Source organism: Protopterus annectens, chromosome 11.part0, assembly GCF_019279795.1.
Source record: "Protopterus annectens isolate FY-2018-M chromosome 11.part0, PAN1.0, whole genome shotgun sequence".
In the NCBI taxonomy this organism is placed as follows: domain Eukaryota; kingdom Metazoa; phylum Chordata; order Ceratodontiformes; family Protopteridae; genus Protopterus; species Protopterus annectens.
Window position 1 is genome coordinate 799,975,189 of NC_056745.1, and position 25,391 is coordinate 800,000,579.

General features: G+C 44.1%; 1 protein-coding gene across 3 annotated transcripts in view; it reads right to left on the bottom strand.

The window, feature by feature from the left end:
* The window catches only part of DGKI (diacylglycerol kinase iota), a 5,490,864-nt gene that overhangs the window by 2,920,688 nt on the left and 2,544,785 nt on the right, over window positions 1–25,391 (bottom strand). The window lies entirely within an intron of this gene.

The window sequence follows — 25,391 nt, forward strand, 5'->3', positions numbered from 1 at the left end:
AGGGTAGCTCACTGGGTGTGCACATTGTGCAGCTGTGCATAGCATAGCTTAAACATCTGAAGGAGCTAAATAGAAGTATACAGCCAAAATAGTCAAAGTGAAATAGTGCAGTGGTTATAGTTTTTGCTTAGTATACAGTCATTCACGGTTCGAGCCCCCATGCATTCCTTTCATTTTTATAAGTGAACAGCACTAAAACTATATTATATTATAAATAAGCAGTGAATTATATATATTTGTTAACCAATGTAATGTAGCAGGTCCAAATGTGAGGTGTCAGTGTAGTACAGATGTGAAACCCCATATAAACATAAATGTCCCATACAGTATAGCCATAAAAGAATATAATGTAATGAAAGCACATAGGAGGATGTTATGGAAGGAAAACATATACATATCAGAAGATGTCATTAAGAAGGAATCAATCCCACAATCCTGATAGTCCATAAAATGAAAGCTGAACAATGCTAAATTGTGCTCAGCTATGCTTAGCTGGTGTAAGCATTGCTTACATTTGAATGCTTAGCAATAATTAACATAGCTAAGTGGATTTGCATACTGGTAAGCAGTGATTAGCATCCATCCCTTTAAGCAATGCTTATCTGTGCTAAGTGGGTTTGCCCATCACTTAGCTTAGCTCAGCATATTCAAAATTGTCTGATCATGGCAAAGGATGGAAAATCAGCCCTATTTAAACCTTGCAGGTGGGAATACAGCCCATAACCAATTGTAGCTGATCACTGCAGGCACTATGGCTGGTGTTGGGGAAGGTGTGCTCTTTTGGGTGCAGCGTTAGGGCATTCAGGAGTCCAGGGTCATGGTTGGACTCCTTGTGAAAGACCATGAAGGGAGACTGCTGCAGGACCAGTACCAGGGCTCCCAATACAAAGTGGAGGCCAGAGACCATCTTGCACGTGACTTCACCAGTGCTACTGGTATCCCTCTGACTGGTGACCATGTCTGGCACCATTACGCTGACCTGAAGCATAGGAAGAGGTATCTTTTGGACCAGTGGATCCAAGATGCACAGGCACGGAATGTCCCTGAAGTGTGTAAGTATCAGTATCAATTAGTATTCTGCAAAGTCCAGCCTGAGTATATAAGCAATAGGTATGCATAAATGCTTATTTATCTCCTGTGCAGCTGCAGATGAGAGGGCTGCAAATATTGACACACATGCCAGCAGGCTGCCAAAGCTGTGCTGGGAGGCTAGTGAATAAATATGTAGCTTGCATTATCCAGGATAAATAAACAGAAAGTAGTATATTGTCAATAACTAGTAGGTAAACTGTATACTGTGTGCAATGAATAAAGGAATGTCATCAGGTGAATAAAGGTCTATGTAACATTTAATAAAAATAAAAACCCCAGACTGTCATGGTTACTTTGTTATGTTGTGGTAGTAATATAAATGTGTACAAGTTCTGCATAGTTATGTGTTTCTGGTAGAAAATAACTGTTTCATGCAACTATTACTGAAAACCTAACTCATATCTGTTGTCTGAAAAGTGCAATACAGTACTCATTACATAGAGTATTTGTCAAACTATAAGGCCAGATTGTACAAACTGTGTACAACAATGCCACTGTCCATCTGCAGGCCATAGGTATACAGTGAGGTCAGCCATGGAGAGTAATGAGTAGAGTAAGGATCTGTACAGTTGTTGAAAATTGATACCTAGACAGCTAATTGACCTCTCTCTCTCTCCCCCCACCCTATCTGCACTAATACTTCATACACATTAAATGGGTATGCTCAGCTCCATACCTACTGTTGGGACATGTGTTCTATTGTTATACAAATATTGAACTGTTTGAATTTTAATGTTCCCTGTTCAAATACTATCATTGGTGGCCTGTTGCTATCAATGTAACTTGCATGCTGTTATAATGCCTACTGTGGTTCCATATATGCATGTGTTCTATTTGCTATGCAACTGTTTCAATCCTGTTTTATATGGTCAACTGGAGCACCCATGCATGCTGTTATAACTAATTCTGAATTGTGTTGTTCTTGATTAACCACCATATTTTTTAAACTGAAACACCATAGCATGTCTGGGAAGGCAGATCCCAGTGGATCCACCTGTCCCGCCTCATCTGGCTGTGGCACCAGGCCCCAGTATGTGTGAGACCCAACCCAGGCCTTCCTCTTCCATTGGTCCTGCACCACCTTTGCGTGGAACCACCTCAGGGAATGGGGCTCATCCTCCCCAGGAGCTGGTACTGAGAGGAGGCCATCACCTGCAGTCTGGTCAAGGGATTTGTGTGCACCATCCTCTGTTCATAGTACAGTGATCAGTTGCACCAGCTTGAGGGCCACCTAGCGCATTTTGAGGGTCAGCCTGCCCCTCTTGCACAGCACTCATCGCAGCCACCTTTGGTATCATAAAGGTGCAATGGTGACTGCCCATGGGTGGGGACCTCAGTCTCACTCTAATCATATGGGGGCTCATGTGCATCTGATTCCCAACCACCCTCCCCATCCAAGGTGTTTACCCTCCACATGTGTCATATATTGCCCCTGTCAGCTGTCTTGTCTGTCTTCCTGCCAAACTCACCTCCCCAAAAGTACCCACTATCCTTCTCCAACATCCCACTTTCACCTTAAAAAAAAAAAAAAAAGGGCAATCTGTTCCCAAAATAATGTTGCCCCATACATAGCTGTCGATTTTGCACACATGTCCACTGGACACATGTAATCTTGCCTAATTGTGTTAACAACACATTACTGTTGTCCTCGCCCCTCTCTCAGAGGGTTGAGTGTCCTAATTCATCTCCAAATTCTGTACAAATGCATAACTGCTGCTGTATCAGAAATGGACAGCTATGGACTTTCCCTACACCTGTCCTGCACATCCATAGCTGTCATATTGTTTTTCCCTCTGCGTGCCCCATTTTTCACCACTTTTCTATCACTCCTTTTTTTCTTTTCAAGAAATTAGTGTGGGTATAAGCAGTAGTAAGCAAGTTTGGCGATGCTAAGCGATGCCTACACAGATTTAGCAGTTTCCCATTTAACCATGTGTTGGCACTGCTTACCATCACACAAACCTGCTTACAACTGATTAAAATTCCCTTAATCACCCTGTCTCCATCAGCCACTGTTCTGCCCAGCATCCCTACCAAGTCTTGAACCCAAGACCCTGTATACCATAGTCATAGTATGCACCACTACACCATCTGAGGTGTAATAATAAATGCTGTTTTTTTCAAATATATAATTCAGTACAGGTATGGAATAGTAGGGAACATACACTGTAGAATCAGTCAGGTTTAGTATATATAAATATACACATATAGATGTGTATGATGATAGATAAATATGAAAAAGTATATACATCAGCTATATGGAGCTATACATATAAAACAAATACGTATAGAATATATACATATATGTTGTTATATAAATATATGTATAGATATCAAAAAAGGAATATATATATATATATATATATATATATATATATATATATATATATATATATCAGAATAGATATATCTAAAAAAAATATATACACATACACACACATATATATGTATATATGCTCATAACATGTAGTAGAGTCATACCCAGCACCATACCTCTCCACCTCTTAGTGCAACAATGCTGGACAAAGGCTGTCAAAATGGGGAGACAATGGACCAAGACCAAAGATATTAATGTCCGTACTGCAGTTATAAATGTAGAATGTTGCTACAGTAACAGGGTTTGTGTCAGCATACATGTTTAGAAGGATGTGAGATCTGAAACTGAAATGTATGTCATCATTTACTGTCAGAAACCTTCAGATCCTCACAGTGATTTACCACAGAAATGAAAATAATGATTCTGTGGAACAGACGAGAAATATGAGCAATAAACCTGGACAGTCTGAAACAATCTGGCCAGTCGTGATGTATACTCAGAACCTCTTAGTGCAACAAATCTGGACCAAGTCTGACAATAGGGGGGGAAAAGCCATGAAAATGGGAACATATCCCAAATACTACAGTAGATAAGGTGACACAGTTGATGCAGTAACACCCTCCTGTCTGTTGTAACATATATTGACTGGAATATTCCAAGTCCAAAACTGCATTACTCCCCACTAGCTACTGACATAAATCCTCACACCATCCCACTGATGTGTCAGAAATACACAACATGTATAGGAGCCAGGCAACAGTACATCTGATATATATCTGCACATAACATCACAGTAGAGAAACTACACTAAGGTGCTAGGCACGTCACCAAGCACTGTCTAAACTACAGGCAGACTGACACAACACCAATCCAAGTTAACTATGTTGGAATACACACGTAATTGCAAATATATCAGGCTATACAGGGATGTAACAGCACTGACAAACAGACACCAGTGTGAAAGTGCATACCCATAACCAGACTCACCACATTCAAATTGACATACTGGTAAGCCACATGAACAGTGTAGTATATGGACTGTGTGAACAAAATCATCAGCATGTTTGCCACTCACACACTACCCCTACATATACTGGCCCAATTCCCAGTGTAGTTGGATGTCTGACTGTGGTATGGGACATGTGTCAGTTTGCCCCTACAAACATATACAGCTGATAGAGCACCAGAAACTGGAGCAGCATGCAAAGTCAGATAGAAAAGGACCTATAACACTTACATCTACACCCCTCCCTACACAGGCCCAATAACACATGCACAGTACACTGCTACACAATCCTGACAGTCTGTCAATAATTGCCAGAAATACACAGTCAGCTGTATAGAGTCCCACAGAATGTCCAGGCCTTGTCCTCATATATAAGGCCTCCTACACATAACATGTCTGGCAGTCTGATACATCACTGGGATGATATCAGGAATGAAGTCACTATGATACTTATCCACCTCTTACAGCATGACATCTGGACAAAGCCTGACATACTTGGTGGGGGGCACAGGCCCAAACACAGGGGCATTATTTACATATTGCTGTTATAAACTGAGAAAGTTGCTGATGTAACAGGGTTGTTGTAACATATCTGTTCTGAGAGATATGAAGTCAGAAACACACATGGATGTTACCATTTACTGACTGCAATCCCCAGAGTATGCTACTGAATTTCCAAGGCCAAAAAATGTGTGAGTAACACACCAGACATAAGAGTCAAACTCTAGCCAGTCTGCGGATAGCCCTGCAGTTGAGAGTTATGTCAACCACATAACACTGTCAGACTTAAATGCATACAGAGTAGTCATATCCACACAAACCCTGTCAAATTAGCATTACTTCAACTGTATAACAGCAATACTTACATTCTGTCCCTATGTCTGAAACATTCTCCCACAGTTAGTTGGGCTGTCTCCATAGTGTTTGTTGCAACAGGTCCATGACGTCCTCCTCACAGGCAAGGAAAAGGGCAATGCAGACATAAAGTGCTCAGTTATAGGAGCATGTTTCCATGCTATTGGGTATAGGAACGATACCACAGCTGCTCTACATGCAATTAGTAAGTGGAGAACTCCAATTGGTGCACAGGCCATCAGATGTTCATGAGCATTACCAACAAAAGGCAAGCTGCTACAAAACAGATGTATATCCTACATTTGTCTGAGAGAGACAAACAAACAGAAAGACACACACACACACACACACACACACACACACACACACACACACACACACACTGAAACTGATGGATTATACCAGCTGAACCAAAAAAAAATAACACAGGTATGTCAAACAAACATGTAATAGAATGTACTAGGGGGTATGTAAACGTGGAAAATAGGAAGTTCAAACAATATTATGTCTCAACAACACATGCTGTACTGATATATTGATGAGCAGAACCTATGACCATAGAAACTGTGTCTGTCTGCAGTGACATAGAAGACAGCTCAGGGCTCTGAGTCACCCCAGGAAAGGATGGCTCACATATGACCATGCTACTGGAGTGTGTGTTGCACAATACTGACTGTGACACTGCTAGGCCACACCCAGTGCATATCTTACCATTATTAACTCTGCTACATCCAGCTCTGACTTGTGCCTCTTTTTTCAATGCCAATGTCTCCAACCCATATAACATAGCTGGTCTCACAACCCTCTTGAAGACCTTCCCAATCACTCTTAATGGTACTTGTCTGTCAGAAATTACACCTGACACTCTTCTCCACCATCCACATCCTGCCCTTTTCTCATCTTCACCTCTCCCCCACACTCGCCATTACTCTGAACTGTTGTTCCCAACTATTTACACTGACCCACCTTTGAAAACTGGACTCCTTGCATCCTCACCATACCTCTATCCTCCCTCCCATTCACACACATATATTCCATCTTAGTCCTGCTGACCATCATTCCTCCCCACTCTACGCCATACTTCCACCTCTCCAGGGTCTCCTCAACTTGTTCCCTACTCTCACTACAGACTACAATGTCATCTGCAAATAGTACAGTTTAGGAGGCCTCCTATCATCTGATCATGTCTGTCAACCTGTCCATCGCCACTGCAAATAAGAAAGGGCTCATAGCTGATCCCTGATGTACTCCCACCTCCACCATAAACACACCTGACACTCCCAATGCAGCACTCACCACTGCCATACTAGCTTTGTACATATCCTGCAGCATTCTTACGGATTCCTCCACCACTCCTGACCACCTCATACAATACCACAACTCCTCTCTAGGCATCCTGTCATATGCTGTCTCGAAGACCACAAAGACAACACAGCTACTTCCAACTTTGTCTGTACGTCCCTATCAACACTCTCAGAGGAAACATCACATCTGTACTGCTCTTTCCTGGCATAAAACCATTCTGCTGATCAGTAATCCTCACCTCCCTTCTTAGCCTAGCTTCCATCACCTTTTACCATTACCTCATGCTGTGACTGATCAGTGTTATCCCTCTGTAGTTACTACAGCTCTGTGCACCACTCTTATTCTCATAATCAGTACTCAAACACATTTTATCCACTCCTCATGCATCCTCTCACTTTCCAAGATTACAGTAAACAATCTGGTTAAAAAGACCACTGCCATTTGTCCTAAACACCTCCATGCTTCCACAGGTATGTCATCTGGACCAATAGCCTTTCCATTCTTAAACCTCTTCATAGCTATCCTTACTTCCCCCTTGATAATCTGTTGCACATCCTGATTCACCATACCCACATCATCCAACCTTCTCACTCTCTCATTCTCTTCATTCAACAGCCCATCAAAGTACTGTTTCCACCTGCAGGACACACTCTCCTTGCTTGTGAGTACACTTCCACCATTATCCTTTCTCAGCCTTATTTGCTGCACATCCTTCCTAGCTACATGCCCCTGTCAAGCCAGTTGGTACAGGTCCTAATCTTCATCCTTGGTGTCTAACCTTACATACAACCTTTCAGATGCCCAATCCTCAGCCTTTGCCACCACTCTCTTTGCCATGCACCCCATCTCCCTATATAGCTGTCTACTTTTTTCATCTGTCTGACAATCCCACTTCTCCTTGGCCAACCTCTTTCTCTGTATATTCCCTGCTACTTCCTCATGCCACCACTAGGTCTCCTTGTCCTTCCTCCTCTGTGCAAATGTCATGTCAAGCCCCATTCTACTCATCTCGCTTACTACCTTGGATGTAGTTACCCATATATTTGCTAACTCTTCACTGCCACCCACTGCCTATCTTAACTCTTCCCTGAACTCAACCTCGCAATCATCTTTTCTTAGTATCCACCATTTGATCCATGGTGCTGTCCTCACACTCCCCGCCTCTTCTTGATCTCTGTCATCCCACAGACCAACTTTCCATGCTGCCTAACTACACTTTCCTCTGTCACCACTTTACAGTTACCAGTCCCCTTCAAACAAGCCCACCTGCATAGGAGATAATCCAGCTGTGTGCATCTTCCTCCACTCTTGTATGTCACCCTATGCCCCTCAGTCTTCTCGGTCTTGAAAAACTGCATATTCACCACACCCATGTCCAACCTCTGCTGCAAACTCCACCACCATCTCAACTTCTGTATTCCTTTGCTTACCAACATGCCCATTGAAATCTGCTCCAATCACCACTCACTCACCCTTGGGTACACACATCACCACTTCATCCATCCACACCAAAGTACATCTGTCTCATCCATCACACATGCAATTAGCGGACCATATTCACTAACAACTGTCAACATTACACCGTCAATTTCCAGCCTTCTAAACATCACTCTAGCCGACACTCTTATCACCTCCACAAACACTCCTGGCATAATGTTCTTTCAGGTTAATCCATACACCATTTCCCCTGCCATACACACTATGATAGAACTATTTGTACCTGACTCCGATAAACACAGCTGTGCACCCCTTCCAACTGGTCTCTGGCACACACAATATATCCACCATTCCTCTGTCCAGCATGTCAGCTAGCTCTGTCCCCATACCAGTCATACTCACAACATTAACAGTTCCTACCCTCACTACCACACACCTAGCCATTCACCTATCTGCCTGCCATATGAGCGTCAGACATCCTCCAGGGTATGTCTGTGAATGCAAAGGCTACTGCACTATCAAATGACATATGTGTGTTACAGCAATATGAAGAAAGTGTCACTAACTGTGGCCCATAGCCCACCATGTATGTGCAGTGGCCTCCAAATGTCCTGCCCTAATAGGTTGACATGACTGACTGAGCAGCAAGACTGTAATTACAGTGTGCCATGCTGACATAGAACAGAAATGTATAGCAGGTATTACCTGTGCATATGTATGCATGGGTATGTGTATTTGGCTGCCTCATAACACCTGACATGGGATGCAAAACATCAGGTGAATAAGCTGTACATGTTGTACACGTGTGACCTTAGTTTCTGTGCATCCAACAGAGTTACACTTCTACAGCTACTGGTTGTGTCATTGCCCTGACACAGACATGGGTAATATAAGCACCATGAGTATCACATTGAAATTAGGGTGGCCATGAAGGTGCAGTGGTTAGCATTGCCACCTCACAGCAAGTCATTCTCCGGTTCAATCCTTGGCTGGATGCCTTCTGTGCGGAGTCTGCATGTGCTCTCTGTGGTCACATAGGTTTCCTCCGGGTGCTCCGGTTTCCTCCCACATCCCAAAGACATGCGGTAGGTGGATTGGACACTCTAAATTGACCCTAGGCATGACTGCATGCATGTGTGTGCCCTCTGTAGAAGATTGGGTGCCAGGCTGGCAACTCGACACCATAAAAACTCCACTGCCAATCATGAGTGGACAGGTGATGCACTGTGGTGACCCCTCACTAGGAAAAGCTGAAAGAAGTAGCACATTGAAATTGTAGAGGTGGCCAACTTTGTTCTGACCCTGTGTCCATGCCTACTACAAACAGATATATTACCACCCACATAGCTGTATGGCCTCAGCAATACCTTATTTGTAAAACCTGTCTTCACCAAAGTAGAGTAAACCCCTTTTCTGGACAGCAGCAATGCACAACGCACATAATGTGATGCTATATTGGTTGTACAGGGAAAGTAGGAGCAGGCACCAACTCAGCAGCATGTCAGTCTTTGTCTGAATGAGCATATTAGGTAACAGGTTTATTACTGTAAGGCTAACTATGAGTACAAATTGTACACATCCACTAAGGGTAATTACAAGGCCATCTTCATATATGTCTGCAGTCTCAGAGGCACCAACTCAACCCACCCTGTAATGGTGGTCAATCACAGCACATACACACACACCATAGCTGCAGCCAACCTGCTTCAGACAGGTTTAGGACAGACATCACCCCCCCCCGGATCACCATCAGTATAGGTGAATATGCACACATGCACCCCTCCCCTCATCATCATGGATCAGGTGAAAACTTCCTAATCAAAGTTAACAAAAGCAAGTTCCCTTGAGGCCTGATAACATTCCTGTCTGCATCCTACATGAACCCAGGCATATGCTTCCAGATCCATTACACACTGTATGCAAACAAAGCATGAGCACCACTGACATCCCATCTGCAAGGAACATGGCCACTGTCATCCTTCTACACAAACGTGAATGATGAATGGTGGTTTATGCAATGTACTGACCCTCATTAAAGGGAACATGACACATCAGGACCAGGAGTACAATGTATGTTCATACAGTGCTGCCAGGTACAGGGGTATGATGTGTTTGTAAGTGGTGGCTAATGATAGTCCATATTTATGTGCTGGCTCTGTAAAGAACTCTGGGCAATGTCTGAGGTCCTGTGATGTGTTTCCCTGTTATGTCTTCCAGGTGCCATACAATGGTAACCGCCTTACACTGATGTGGAGACAGCAACAATCACAGAAGCTGTAATCTTAAACTATTCCATCCTTTCTGGTTGTAGCCAGCAAAATCTGCAGGAACAGACTGCCCTGTGGGTGAGATCATCCACAGAGTGAATGTCTTGGACCACCATGGATGCACATATGATCAGGTCATGCATAGAGCAACTGAACTGATACTTTGTGCCCGGCAAAGGGCTGCTGCTGTAGCAAGGGGCTGTACTGCTACCGGTAGGGGGCCAGCAGCACAGGCCTCACTTATGGCGACAGAGGAGCTCCTTGCCAACCTTGAGGTAGCCCCACACAAACTCAAACATGGGAAACAGCAGTCATGGAGGTGGGTGGCACCCAAGCAACAGGCGAGGAGCTTCCAGGTAAGGCCAAAGTGCACATCAATGTAATAAGGTAGCATTTAAACTGTCTTCTACAGAGTCTCTAGATGCATATGTCAGTGCAAAATGGATTAGTGGGGGGGGGGTGTAATGCACACAAGTGCACATCTATGGTGAAGGACAGCAAATTGTGTAAAATCATAAAGTGTATTGTACCTGTGCAGAAACGTAGTATTCATCTTGTACCAATGCCTAATGTGAATCTGCTGACAATACCTCTCCCTCACAACTACATAGGTCCCTCTGGTCTGCACATGGGACAGAAGCCTGAACCCAGTAAGTACAGGGTTTTCCTGTTGTGGCTCATCAGTACTCCATGCATGCTAAAGCTAATGCATGTGACCATGCACACAACTGTTACACTCAGCCATTTGGCAATATCTGCATGATCACCTGTGGTGGTGTTTACTGCATTGCATCACGGTGGTCATGACAGGGGCCTATTTGCAGGAGATGTCACATATCTGTAGCATACCTCACAACCTGTCATTGCAGGACATCGGGACAAAGGCCCAAAATTAGGGTCATATTGTAGAAATTAGTGGTATACAGGGCATATAAATGGTGTACACACCTGTTAGCATGCCAGGTATGTGTGTTATACAAAAATGAGAGCACAATAGACAAGTTCAAAATACTGCCACCCTTTCATGTGACCTATAGCCTGTACAATTTAACTGTAAAGCACACAAATCTGTTAGGGGAACAATAATGACACATAACAATAGTACAACAACCTAGATGCATATATGTGCACAGGCTGAAGTTAGTACTGTCTTGACGCAGCTTTTGATATAACTACAGCAGTACATCTTATTGGGTACATAACAGCCATCAATTATAGGGACTCTTTCATTAACAGCAAATAATGGTCAACTGTCCTACCAGGATTATCTTAACTTATACCCAGTTGCCTGCTACAGCAACAGCCATGGTTCACATAGAGCTGACGGAGCTGCTAAGGGACCACATGTTTGAGATGTATCAGCCTGGAGCAGGGTAACAAAACATTTCCACAGCATTGCACATACCATGGAATACAGTGCAGACAGTCATCAAAAGGTGGTGAAAATATGGGGCTACAGTGACATTGTGAAAGAGTAGACATCCCACCAAAGTCTATGAGAATACAAGAACAAAACTGGCAAGGGAGGCTGCCAGGAGCCCTACAGCAACATTGAAGAAGTAGCAGGAATCTCCGGCAAGTACTGGGTGTGTAGTACATCTCACAACAATTTTCCATGGTCTCCATATGTCCTACCTATAGGGTAGGGTTCGATGATGGCAGAAGTTCCTCACACCAAACAATATCCAGGCCTGGTGAAAGTCTGAAAACAATACATCAGGTCTCCAAAAAGCAAATGGGAAAATATGTTATGGTAATATGGGACCATGGTTGAACACTTTGGCCACAATTCTGACAGGTGTGTTTGGCACAATATCACCACTGCATATCACCACATCAACCCCCACCCCCCACGGTGAAGCATGGTGATGGCAGTGTCCTGCTTTGGGGTTGCTGTTCACAAGCTGGAACTGGGGCTGTAGCCATGTTAGAGGGGATTATGAACAGTTCCAAACACTGGACACTTGTGGCTCCAGAACATTTTGTTGTCTGCCACATAGCTTTGGATGGTGAGGAATTCCACCTTTCCACACAAAAATGGCCCAAACCATACATCCAAATCAACAAAAGGATGGCTTCACCAGAACGCATGCAACATTCTGCATTGGCCAAGTCAGAGCCCACACCTACATCCACTAGGATATATTCAGGGTGACCTGAAGAGGGCAGTGAGCAGGGGATGCCCTTGCAATCTGACATAGTTGGAAGTGTTTTGCAAGGGAGAGTGTGCAAACATTGGCAAGTCAAGATGTGCCATGCTGATAGACACCTTCCCAAGAGGACTGCATGCTGTGATTAAATCAAAAGGTGCATTAACACAGCATTACTTTAAGGGTGTACACACTCATGCATCCAGCCTATTGTACCTATTTCAGTTACCAGATGTTATCTGTAACTGATTTGTATGGCCTTCAGTTGGATTGCACAGGTTATATGTCATATGAAATGATGACAATGCTATGACCTGATTTTTGAGGTGTCATGTGATATATCATGAAAACCTGACATGTTAACAGGTGTGTGTATACTTACTATATCCACTGTAAGCTTGGGAAGTTGTTTGAGTGACCAGCTTTGTTTTAACATACATGTACTGCAGGTTATGCAGTCTGCACCTTAAATTAGGACATTATTTAGTGGCACCAGTCCACAGAGCCAACCCAGTAATGTATCAGATAAACACAGGAGTTAGAGGAACAGACCAAACATATGAGCCATACATGTAGACATTCAGCAAAACCCTGTACAGTTGGGGGATATGTTCTGTAGGAGTTTTCACAGTGCTATACAGGTGAAAAGCAATGATTTACATGAGTGCTGTGTGTGCTAGGTGAAGGGCCATCATCTACTAACACCACTCACATATCCCAGAGGTGTATATTAGTAGTAAGGGTAATTGGAAAGGGCTGCACTGCATGATGCTGAAGGTCCGTCCAGAGTGTGTGTGTTATTGTCTGACTGTGTGTCATGAATGCCCCCAGTCAACTAATATGAGGTCTGTGTAATGCCTTTGAGTCACCTCAACTGTCTGTGTGTGTCAGTGTTTGTGTGAGTGTGTGTGTGTGTGTGTGTGTGTGTGTGTGTGTATACCAGCAAAGCTTATAGTGCTGGTAGTAATTAACATATTTTGTTTTTCCCTCACAGGTGGTCATGGTGGCTGCGGTCCCTCCCGCTCTGATACTGATGTCAGTGTCTCTGCAGAATCTGACCATGATGATACTCATATTGAGGCACAGGTGGGGTTGTCATGGACTGATACTGTGCCATCAGTTGGCATCCAACTATTGTCAAACCCATCCCTGCACACAGTCACAATGCCTACACATACACCGTCACCAGTGACCACAGATAATGGACAGTTGGTGGGGTGGTGGCATGGAACAATCTACTATAGTGAATATGGCAAGTTAGGGTGCAGACACTAGCCATAGCCAGAGTGCTGGCGAGGTCCTACACAGGCAGATGGGCACGAGTGCCTGGAGGAGGACTGCAACCGGTCATGCCCCTGTTGCAAGTTCCACAGCAGCATTCACCAAATGCATGTTTCGGCCATCATGGGGGCACAAGCACGTAATGAATGTAATACCAGATATATATGCAGGGTCATGGATAAGCACGTCCCTAATGTCCGTGGCAATATGAACTCACTGCAGCCATCTGTGAGTGTACTGAGGTCATGGATAGACGGTGGGGGGAGACCTTGGCACTCATCAACCGTGGAATATCTGTGCTTGAGCATTTGGTGGATGCTGGCCAGCAGCCACATGGCTGCAGGGTAGCACCACGATCAACTAAGGGTTTATGTGGTCATGCACCATCATGTTCCCATGCTGGCAGTACCACTGGCACTAGTGAAGGGGGTGTGCTGTCCATGCCACAATGCAGCAGGCCATGGGCACGTGATCCTGGCTGGTCCCAACAGGGACGTGGATCCAGCAGGCAGCAGTCACCAGCAGGGAGAGTACTGCATCTGGACTCAGCCTGGTGGTGCCAGTGATATCCTCGGCAGGCCCAGTTCCCATTTCTGTGGCCAGAGATGGTGAACTGTGCACGGCCCACAGTTGCCCAAAATACCCCTGTGTAGAGTGTCCACATGGCGTGACTGTCTGCATACAAGTGCACACACATCACCATCAGAAAACTCACGTCCACACACACACACACACACACACACACACACACACACACACACACACACACACACACACACCACCCCTGCACAGCCCATTTAATGAACACTCCCCCAAACACACACACACACACACATGATGTCAACCATATGGCCCAGCCTAGGCTTCTGGCAAACCCACACAACATGCTGTGCATATGATGATACCTGTGCCACATCCATGCCTTCCATACTGATACAGGGACATGCTTATATGGATTTGATGCACAGGGCGACTTTAGCAGAGTGTAGCTATTTAATGCTGTGTAATATGCTGTCATCTGGTATTTTGTAATGGGTACACATCAGAGTGTGTGTGTACCTTTTCAGCCATGATGCATTATTGGTGTTAGTAACACTAAGCGAATGTGTTCTCAAATGCTGTATTCTGTTTGTGTTCCAGGTGTCTGTGTGTCAGCAGGATGTGGCCCTGCAGACAGCTTTATAGCAGTGCTATAACACATCAACCATGTCATTGTTGAGGTACAGCTGTGTCTGCATACATTTCCCAGGTCTGTGCAACAGTTCTTGCATGTGCCTCACAGCTTATAGATAGGGCTGAAGGGTTGTATTTCAGTCTATGGTGGTTGACATCAGCTCTAGTATAGTGGACAATGGTAAGTGTGGTGGGTGGAACACACCTCAGATTGCTAACACCCTCAACCCCAGAGGAAACTGTGTTGACCAAACACACAGAGAATACTGCTCACACACACACACACACACACACACACACACACACACACACACACACACACACACACACACACACACACACACAAACATGTACGGACAGGATCACAGTTGCCAGTGCTGTGTTTGGAACCCCTACCCATCAAGTTGTGGTACCACACTAGTATGTGGTTAGTGCAGGTGGCACAGGACTACTAGTGTGAGGAGTGTTACAAGGTACCTGTAAGGTGAATAACATCATGTGGCCTTGTGGGGTATGGCAATGGTGGCTGTACTGGGTGTGAGAGTACTCATAATAGTGTTGCATACAAGTCTACACACTCACAACCACTGCTATACACACCAATGCACACACACATAAACACACACAGACGTGCACACACACATACACACACACACACACACACACACACACACACACACACACACACACACACACACACACACACTTGCCAGGACTCATACTAGAGCCCCTAGTTATGTGGTTATTGGTATTATAGTGTTATGCAGTTACCGCACGCACTACAGAGCTTATAGGTTATAGGTATCCCAAGGTACCTATATAGTGAAGAACATCTACAGCACTTGTAAGGTATGGCAATGGTAGTTGTACTGGGTGAGATGGGCCACCAACTACTTTCACCGACATGTTTACACACTCACAAACACTTTAATACACACCAATGCACGCACACACACACACACACACACACACACACACACACACACACGCACACACACACACTTGACAGTACTGAGATCCATAGGCTCAAAGAGTCATTGATGTATATGTGGCAAATGGCCATGGAGGCTTTACAAGGCTAGCCCATGAGAATACACTGGCATCATGCCACCTGACGGTACTCCCCAGTGTGTCTACTGAGTATAGTCACTGAAGTGATTCCCAGGGTGGGAATTCTTTTCCCCATCCACTCCTCCTGATTTCTCTTGAAGAGGGCCAGTGATGTGCTCAGCTTGACATGTATGTGGCATCTATTCCATAGCATGGCCAGTCTCTGGGTTGTGAACTTGTCCATCCAGCATGTCCTGTTGATTGTGAGGATGAGGTTGAGGTATTTGGGGCATGTTGTGTGACCAGATCAGTTTCCTTGGATGTAGCATTCCTGACAGGGTTGGGTCAGACTTAGCTGTGTATGTCAGGCAGAGATCGAATCTAAGTAGCCAAGATCATCTCTGTGAGGTATATTTGCAGCCTCTCCTGTTGTTGCTGGTGTTCAGTGGGGTACATGGCAAATAGGCCATAGTACACATTGATTGGCTTACTGAGGGGAGTATACAGGGAAACTCCGTCCTTTTACTTCCCGGATTCAACACCATGAGTCAGGAGAAATGACACATGGAAGGACTTTTGGAAGATAGTGGCACTGTGGTGGTCACCATAGAGCTCACTGTCAACCTGTGTTCCCAGTTCCGTTATACCAACATCGGTGTTCAGTGACTACCATCAATGTATTACTTAATGGGAACCATGTCGTACCCAAAGGGGATGACAGCATATCATCTGGCATTGAGCTTATGTCCAGGATTCTGATAGTCATAGGTTTCAGAGAGGCCTTTGTAAAGGATGTCAACCTCACATGGGGAGGGGGGTAGTAATATCACCCACCTTGTAGTCATCTGCAAACATTATCATCCAGGACGCCTTTGTATTGGGCTGGTCCTCAGAGGTGTGGATCGCAAATATGAAGGGACCCAGGTCCACAACTTGTGGTACTCCACATGTGACCATTCAGCAGTCTGACATGGAGTCCTCTGCTTTCACACTGTGAGTTTTATCTGTCAGCCGGTTTGCAGGCCAGCTACTGATATAGGAGTGGCTGCCTAACTGAGTGTTTGTGTATGATTCCTGAGTGGAGAGTGATATCCAAGGATAAGATGGGCAGCCTATCTTGTTATTTATTCCATACTGTCACATAGTTACTGCACATGGCATAATGCTTATAGGGCTGCAGAGTGTCTACAGGTCCCTCTACAGTGGATGACAACTGTGGGCCTTGTAATGTAGACACTGGGACATGTACTGGGTAGGCAACAGCAAAAAGTAGCAAAACCCATTCCCCCAGTGGATATGGTTCTCACACAAACACAGCAACCCCTCCACAGATAGCATACTGTTCACACACACACACACACACACACACACACACACACACACACACACACACACTTGCCCGGACTGAGATTAGAACCCCTACCTATCTATTTATTGCTACTACAGTGTTACGCATTTATCACATGTGCCACTGAGCTTATAGGGTGAAGGTTGTCCAAAAGTACTTCTAAGGTGAGGAACATCACCAGCCCTTGTAAAGTATGGCAATGAGTGATGTACTGGGTAAAAGAGACCACAAAATACTTTAAACTTTACATATATACACTTACACACACACATTTGACAGAACTGAGACTAGAACTCCTACCTAACTAGTTATTTGTACTGTAGTACTATGGAGTTATCACAAGTGGTACAGAACTTATAGGGCTGAGGCCTGATGAAAGGGACTTCACACACACACACACACACGCGCACACACACACACACACACACACACACACACACACACACACACACACACACACACACACATTTTTACATTTGCCAGGACTGAGATTAGAACTCCTACCTAGCTAGTTATTTGTACTATAGTGTTAGACAGTTATTGCACGCACCACAGAGCTTAAATGGCTGAGGCCTGACAAAAGGGACTTCTATGGTGACAGACATCTTCAGGATTGCTAAAGTAGTGCAATGGGAAATGTACTGGGTGGGGAAGGCCTGTTTATTCCTAGATCCTACTGACATGTCTCTAAGTGTATGAGCATGCCCAGTGTGACCTTCTATAGTAAATGTGGGGCTCCATTCTATGGATTGTTGTACTCCAGTCCAGTTTGCTTTGTGCTACAGCCATACCTTTCAACCTGTTGGTGCAGGATATCTGGAGCTAGCCTATCAAAATCGGGAGACAATGGGCCATACAGTGATTGTGACTATTTCTCTCAGTAACGTATGGGTTGCTAGGGTTACAGGGCTTGTTTTAGCAGACATCTGACATTTATAATGTTTGACACTGTCATGTATTGTTTCAGTACCTCATGACATACCTCCTCAGATCATCACTGTTATTTACCAGAAGAATACAGGATGGATGATGCACATACCAATATTATGGGCCAAATGCTAAGCATTCTTGCACAATCCAGCCTGTTGAGAGGTGTGCCTATGAGCAATTGTCTGCTGGAGCTGTGGAAATGGTCCAGGACCTTGGTAATATATTACAATGGTGGAGTCTCTGTGCATTTCTGCTCTGGCCTGGTCAAATTTCCAGTCCACGGTTGGGTAAAATAAGCCAGACAGGATCAGGGTGACAGACTCCAGATAGATTTGTAAGGGCTAAGATATGTGGGAGGGGGGTGTCTTGCATAAGATATGTTGGCCTATAACTACCAGTACTTTGCACAGGGGTCTTCTCAAAGTTGGACTGCACTTGGAGGGTCTTGTGTGTGTCAGACTGTTCGACCAGCCTGGAGGTGTGCATGTGTGTGTCTCACATATATGTATGGCCCACCTCATTTTTCTTGGATTGCCACATGTCGGGGTCAGGATGTTGCATAGGATGAGTGATCAGGGAAGGGTGTGTTACTCCCCATGGCTGTGGGCCAGGGTTCTGTGGGTGCAGACATGTCACCATCTTCCAGGGTTAGGAATGCCTGCAATGAGTGCATTCCCATGTTTCAACTCTTAGCCCTGCCTGTCGACTGTACAGAGTATCACAGAATGTCCAGATTCATGACTCGTATATCTGGTTGTTTACCCAAACAAATGTGGTTTTCAAGGAAAAGTGTTTTGCAAGTCACTCAGAGTTGAAGTCAGATATTACTGACAGTTGATACTGCAGTTTCAGACTTTATACCCCTCAAACATTCCATGCTACTGCAATCATTCCATCAACTTTCTAACATTATTAGAGAAGTATTTCAAAGGTGTCCTTCTCTTTGGACATTTTTCACCACTGGCTTTGTCCAGATTTCTGGCTCTCTGATGCTGGCAGGTTTTCTCCTAGCAGTTAGCAGCATGACCTTTCTTTGCATTTTGTACACTGTGTTATGTTGGTGTCATGGACCCCATGACACTCCCTAACAGGGCACTGTGGGTGAGGCATGGGCATTTGCCAGAGGCCTGTAGGCCAGGTGTGACAGATGCAGGCCATCTGTAGCAAGTAGGGTTGCCACCTTTTTAAATGCCCAAAGTGGGACATTTTTTGTAGAAATGTCTGATTTTGCAAGACAAGTCATGCCCGTGGCCAGTACAAAGGAAAAAATTTCACTTTTTTGCCAAAATAAAAGCTTATTTTTGTAGGATTTAGGTTGTTTATGCTAATTCATGTAACATTTGGATAGTTCAGCTTCAAAATAACTGTTTTATGCAATGATTAAAGAAAACTTAGGAAATATTTTTATCCTAAAATCTCAGGACATTTGCCATTTTTTTCAATTTTTTCGCAAGACAAAACTACCCAAAGAGGGACTGCCCTTTGCAAAGTGGGACAGGTGGTAACCCTAGTAGCAAGACAGTGCATTCTGATGATCATATGTTCCCAGGCTGCCGGCAGTGGCCAACCCTTGGAGAGCACCAGTAAGATGACTGTGGGTTTTACTGACAATTGCTTTCTGTTCATGTTGAGCCATCATTCTAGTTGATGTCTGGATTCTACCTAAGGCTAGGGACATGTTACAGCATTTCTATGGGACTGTGGGGGGGGGGGGGTGACACATCTGTACACAATACACATTTGCAGAGACTGTGCTGATATTTGCTTAACATTTCGGTCCTATTTAGCATAGTGATGTGCCCTACCTTTGAGACTACAGGCATAATAGTATCAACCACAGATCAGATTGTTCTGCCATAAACATTTGTATTTTCAGACTTCTTACCTTTCAAAGCCATACTGCCACTGCCAGACCTGCTGTGATATCACTGTGTAAAAGTCTGCAGTTGGGGATTTCATGGATGTCACCATGTGGGGGCCTTTGGCAGACATTTCTGTAAGGTTTTCTAGAGCTGATCTGCTGGGTGAGGCTGGGCGTGGGTATGGGACCCTCACTTTGACATCCATGCATGTGACCTATGACACCCCATTTATTTGGCTCACCACATATACTGCAGTGGTATTTGTCAACTAGGGTGGTACTGCATAGTGTGGGTAGGCCAGTACTGGGAATACACTTCCTGCTGTCCAACAGAGCTGTAAGTTGTCTGCCACTATCCCAGTAAGCCACCCCATTCCCTTGCATGCTTGAATCAATACTATAGATATGCTATCAGAACATTCTACTCCATTCATTTATTGTTAAGGAGACTGACTTACCTTGTACCTGAGGCTGTTGTGAGGATGGCGCTTGAGAGTTGACTATGTCGGATGCACACAGTACACTGCCTTTACATGGTAAGGTATAGGTGGTGTGAGGTCTGGCATCCATTTTACTGTGTGTGCAAGTCCCTTGGGCCCTACAGTGTCAGTGTATGTGGTATGCGTTGTCTCTTTGCCAAGGACAGGGCATACTGGGCACACCTCCATCTGCCTACAGGGGCAATCTCAGGATGTTCCTCCTCCGAGTCCCTCTGTGCCTGTGGAGACCTTGGCAATGGTGGGGGGGGGCTGAGTGGCCTTTCCCCGTTTTGTTCCTGCTGCAGCTGTTTCCGCATGATCATATTTTGTAGCATGACACATACTATGGACATGTGTGCACATGTGGCTGAAGACTACGGGCAAGGCTCCACCAGATATGTCAAGGCAGTGAAACCGTGACTTGAGCATCCCAAACACATGCTCTATAATGATCCTGCTTTGTGTGTGTGCCTCATTATGGCATTCTTGTGTGGGTATGTGTGTGCATTTCTGATGGGTGTCATCAGCCACGGCTCCAGTGCGTTGCCAGTTTCCCCCCCGAGATGGCCATATTGGATGCCCCCACTGGCAAATGCCTGGTACAGCTGTGACAAATGTCAGATGTGGGAGTTGTGATAGCTTCCAGGGCTGTCAGCACACACATTCATGATAATGCCCTGGGCATCGCACACGACCTGGCAGTTGATGGAGTGGAACCCCTTGCAGTTTAGGTAGACTCTACTCTGGTCACTGGGTGATGCTTTGATGTGGATGTGCATGCAGTCTATGGCACCCAGTACCTCCGGGTATTCTGCTACATGGTGGGAGAGACTCATATTGCTAGGACTCTCCTCATGGGTGAAGGGGAAGTAAATGTGCTCAGTGGCATGTGGTAGCATGGCATCCAGGAACTGGTGGAGTATCCTGGATGCAGATGCCTGTGAGAACCTCATGATATCCCCAGTTGGTCTTTGGAAAGTACCTGTGGCTAGTATTCATAAGGCTATACATACTTTGGTATCCACTGAGATGGGTTCCCCTCTGTTTGTTCTGGGTCTGAGCCAAGGCCTGCACAGCTCAAAAAGTTGCTGAAGTATGTCCCTGTCCACCCTGTAGTGCACTACTATCTCCAGATCATTGTAGCCCCTGATAGGTTACCCAGGGTCTGAACACTCTTCTCCTCCCACTCAGTCTGCGTTGGTTGCCAGCATTATCCTCCTCACTACCCTCAGTTTCTAGCACATACTGATAGATCAAAGCAACAGCAGCCCCTAACATGTTTTGTTAGTTTTGTCAGTTTAAAATTCCCTTGAATGTGTACACCAGTGGTGTAGAGTTTGTGGGAAAAACAGACTGAAAGGTGTTTGCATAGTTTATAGTAGTGTGTTGGACTGCTAGCTGTGTAATTGGCTGATTCTGATACATTCCACCTGTCAGCTATGGTAGTTCCCCCTGATTGCCTTCCTTCTGCTGTTTCCCCTTCAAATTTCCTCCTCGTTTAAGCCCCCATGCACACATACCCGGTGCTCAAATGTAAACAGATCTACTATTTCCTGTTTTTTTTTTGTTTGATTGTTTTAGGCTCAGTGCGTGCTGTGCACACCTATTTAGCTGAAGTAAGCAGAACTGGTCCTCCCCTGAATGCAAACACGCTCTTCATTTCATGGAATAAGTCAATACAGCCTCAGACACACACCCTTCCTTAGCTGTGCTTAGCTAAGGGCAAACACAGACCACTGAGCTCCAATGTGCTTACAGCAAGCATGACACACCCTCTTTTCATGTCATCTAGCTCTCCTGTATACACAGTCATGTTGGTGCAACTACATGGTTAGGTGCAGTCTGACACTTAGAAGAAATTAGTGATTCAGTATAAATCTCCTCATTTGCATACACCACTGCTTTAACTCATTACATCCGAGTGATGCTTCCAGGTGTATATGCAGTTAACTCCTACTGACGCCTCTAGGCATCATATTTTGCTTCTTCATATTTGCATCAATAATTCCAAAACCATGCAATGTACAAGGTTTTAGAAGATTTAATCTTAAAGCTTACACATTGGCAAACTCAACTGCATTAATATTTTACTTCTGCCTAGTGCAGGTAAATAGATATTAATTGTTGTTGTTGTGATATTAATTTATATAGGTATAATTTTCATATTTTTCTAACTATCTCAAGAACCAAGTAACACAGACAGAACTCCTTAACCTCATATGAAAGGTCTCAGCTAGATGAATAAAATACTTCTGACAGTATGTGTGTAACTTGAGTGATTGATGAGATATTGTAAATTGTTTATAAAATATTACAAATGTTAATAGTTACTGTATTTACTATGACTTGTAAAACTAGGTTTAAGACCTAGAACTTAAAGAATACTACCACTATATAAATAGTTTGTGCTGAAGAATTTTGCATTTATACTTCTTTCTTTTCTACACTTCCCTCATCAGACCCATTATTGAGTACAATGCACCAATTGGAATGTACCTGGCTAGACATCTCCAGCATCTGTAGAGACCACAGAGGTACCTAACCAAGAGGATTACTGGCCTCAAACAGTTGCCCTATGCAGCATGATTGAAAAAGCTAAGGCTGTTCTCTGTTGCATACCGCTTTCTCAGAGGTGATCTCTGTCTAACGTACAGAGACATGTCCAACCCTGAATTGTTGAACATGCTCCATCTTAGCAAAAACAAATCTACTCGAGCTACATGATCCAGGGATATAAACCTCAACACAACAATGAATAGAACATGCTGGAGGGATAGATTCCCTTCGCAGAGACTTCCCTTCCTATGGAACAGGGTCCCGATCTACATAAGACAGAGCCCCTCACTATCATTCTTCAAGAGGAACCTTGATGAGTGGATAGGTAACAGAAAGTTCACACCAGGGATCACACCAACAGCACTACTAGATAGGGGCCAAGGGTACTAGCTGCTAGTACAAGGGTCTAGGGAACTACTAAAGGGGCGGTGAATACCGCACAACGTGGCTGGGCTAATATATGCCTGCAGGCAGAGAGCCCAGTACCAACCTATGAACCTATAACCCTATGGTTCTAGAAATATGAACATTTGTGTGAAATGTGAGGACATAATTTGATTCTGTCAAAAGGCTTAGGCTTCACCCATTGCAAGTTGCAGTGCAAACTTCTTGAGCACCATTGGAGTGAATGAGTTAATCCATAGTTACCACACTTACACTGGACCTTTCCCCTTAGCAACCATTATTCCATGGTATTATTTCATTTTGCATGCCATTAACTATAATGGCAAAATGCCAATTTCCCCCAAAATTGCTTTTTTACATTTTTTTATTTCATTTTCTGCACAATCCTGCTTGTGCGCTACTGCTCTATGCTTAAACGGCCGAGAATGGCCAAAAAAAAAGTTTTATTTTATAATATTTAAACTACTTATCATGTGAATGGCCATATATTTGTCCATTGGCATGCCAAACAGTTGTAATACATGCTTTATTTTGAGCTGTCATGCCTCCATTTTGTAATTTGCAGAAATGTGTTCAGCTAGTAGCTGAACACATATCTGCTTCTTACACTATTCTTGCACGGACACATGCCTGCTTGCTGTATTGCTAATTCACCTCATTTGTATGATTTTCACCAGCAAATGAGGTAACTAGCATTATTCAGTTGTGTCCATGCAGGAATAGTGCTGCCAAGCTCATACAATTCAGATCAGCTGTTTTCTGAGTTGCTCAGCACACATATTCCATATGCAGGAGTGGCTACATTGTTCCTGCACAGAATAAAAAGCTTAATGAATCCCGAGGGACACTTACTTTATTTAATGCATGGAGCACAGTAACTATGCTCTGACATCTGGAAAAAGACAAATCAGTTAAGGGCTACTATAATGTGAGACTGTTAATAGACTTACCTAACTTGTTAGGGTTGGGTCTCATGGTAGGCAGTCTAACCTACCAGTACTGATCAGCCAAGACAATGGCAGAACAAAAACAGATTTAATTCTGTCTGATCTCTGTAATGGTAACATGTCCATAACCGCCTGTTATAAACTCAGAAAGTACCTGAAATAATAGAATACGTGTTCCCCCTCATATTCTGAAGGATGCAAACTCTGAAACTCAAATTTATGTCATTACTTTGTGAATTCAGTGCTCAGTAATTTGTCTGAAAAACACTGCTATTTATTAGGAATAGACTAAACATAACAGGCAAAAATCTGGGCATTCTGTGAAAATCTGGACAACTGACAACAATGGCAAGGTGAGTGTAAACGTACCAGACAGTGTTACACTGCCTTTCTGACAGAATTTGCTAATTTCTTTATTGCTTTGAAAGCCGGTAAAACACTTTTTTCCCTGTAACTAGTAATACATGGAGCAGATAAAGCTCCATGCACTACAAAGAATTATGATCGGGTCTATGATCATAACTCTTAGTTGTGTGTTCTTCACATGGATGCCAAGATCACCTCTTCAGCTTTGCTCTCAAGGTGAATTTCTCGGCATCCATGGCTTGAGCTCATAATAAGAAAGTTATGATCGGGAAACCAATTATAATCCTCTACATCATGCTAAAAGCATGGACGTGAGTAGTGCTGTGAATACTAAAGTTGTTTACTGGATGGGACAAGTTGCAAATCTGCAGCCATCAGGAATAACAGATGGAAAGATTCATTTGATATGGCATAGCTAGTGTGATGAGTTTCTTGGAGCCTTGTATTCATCCAATAAACAAACAGAAGCACAACTTCTAACTGCAGTGTTGTTTAAAAAGAAAGTAAAGAATTCTTCTTCTAGCATTCTTAAATGCATGATACTTTCACTAGTCAGCAAAATATAT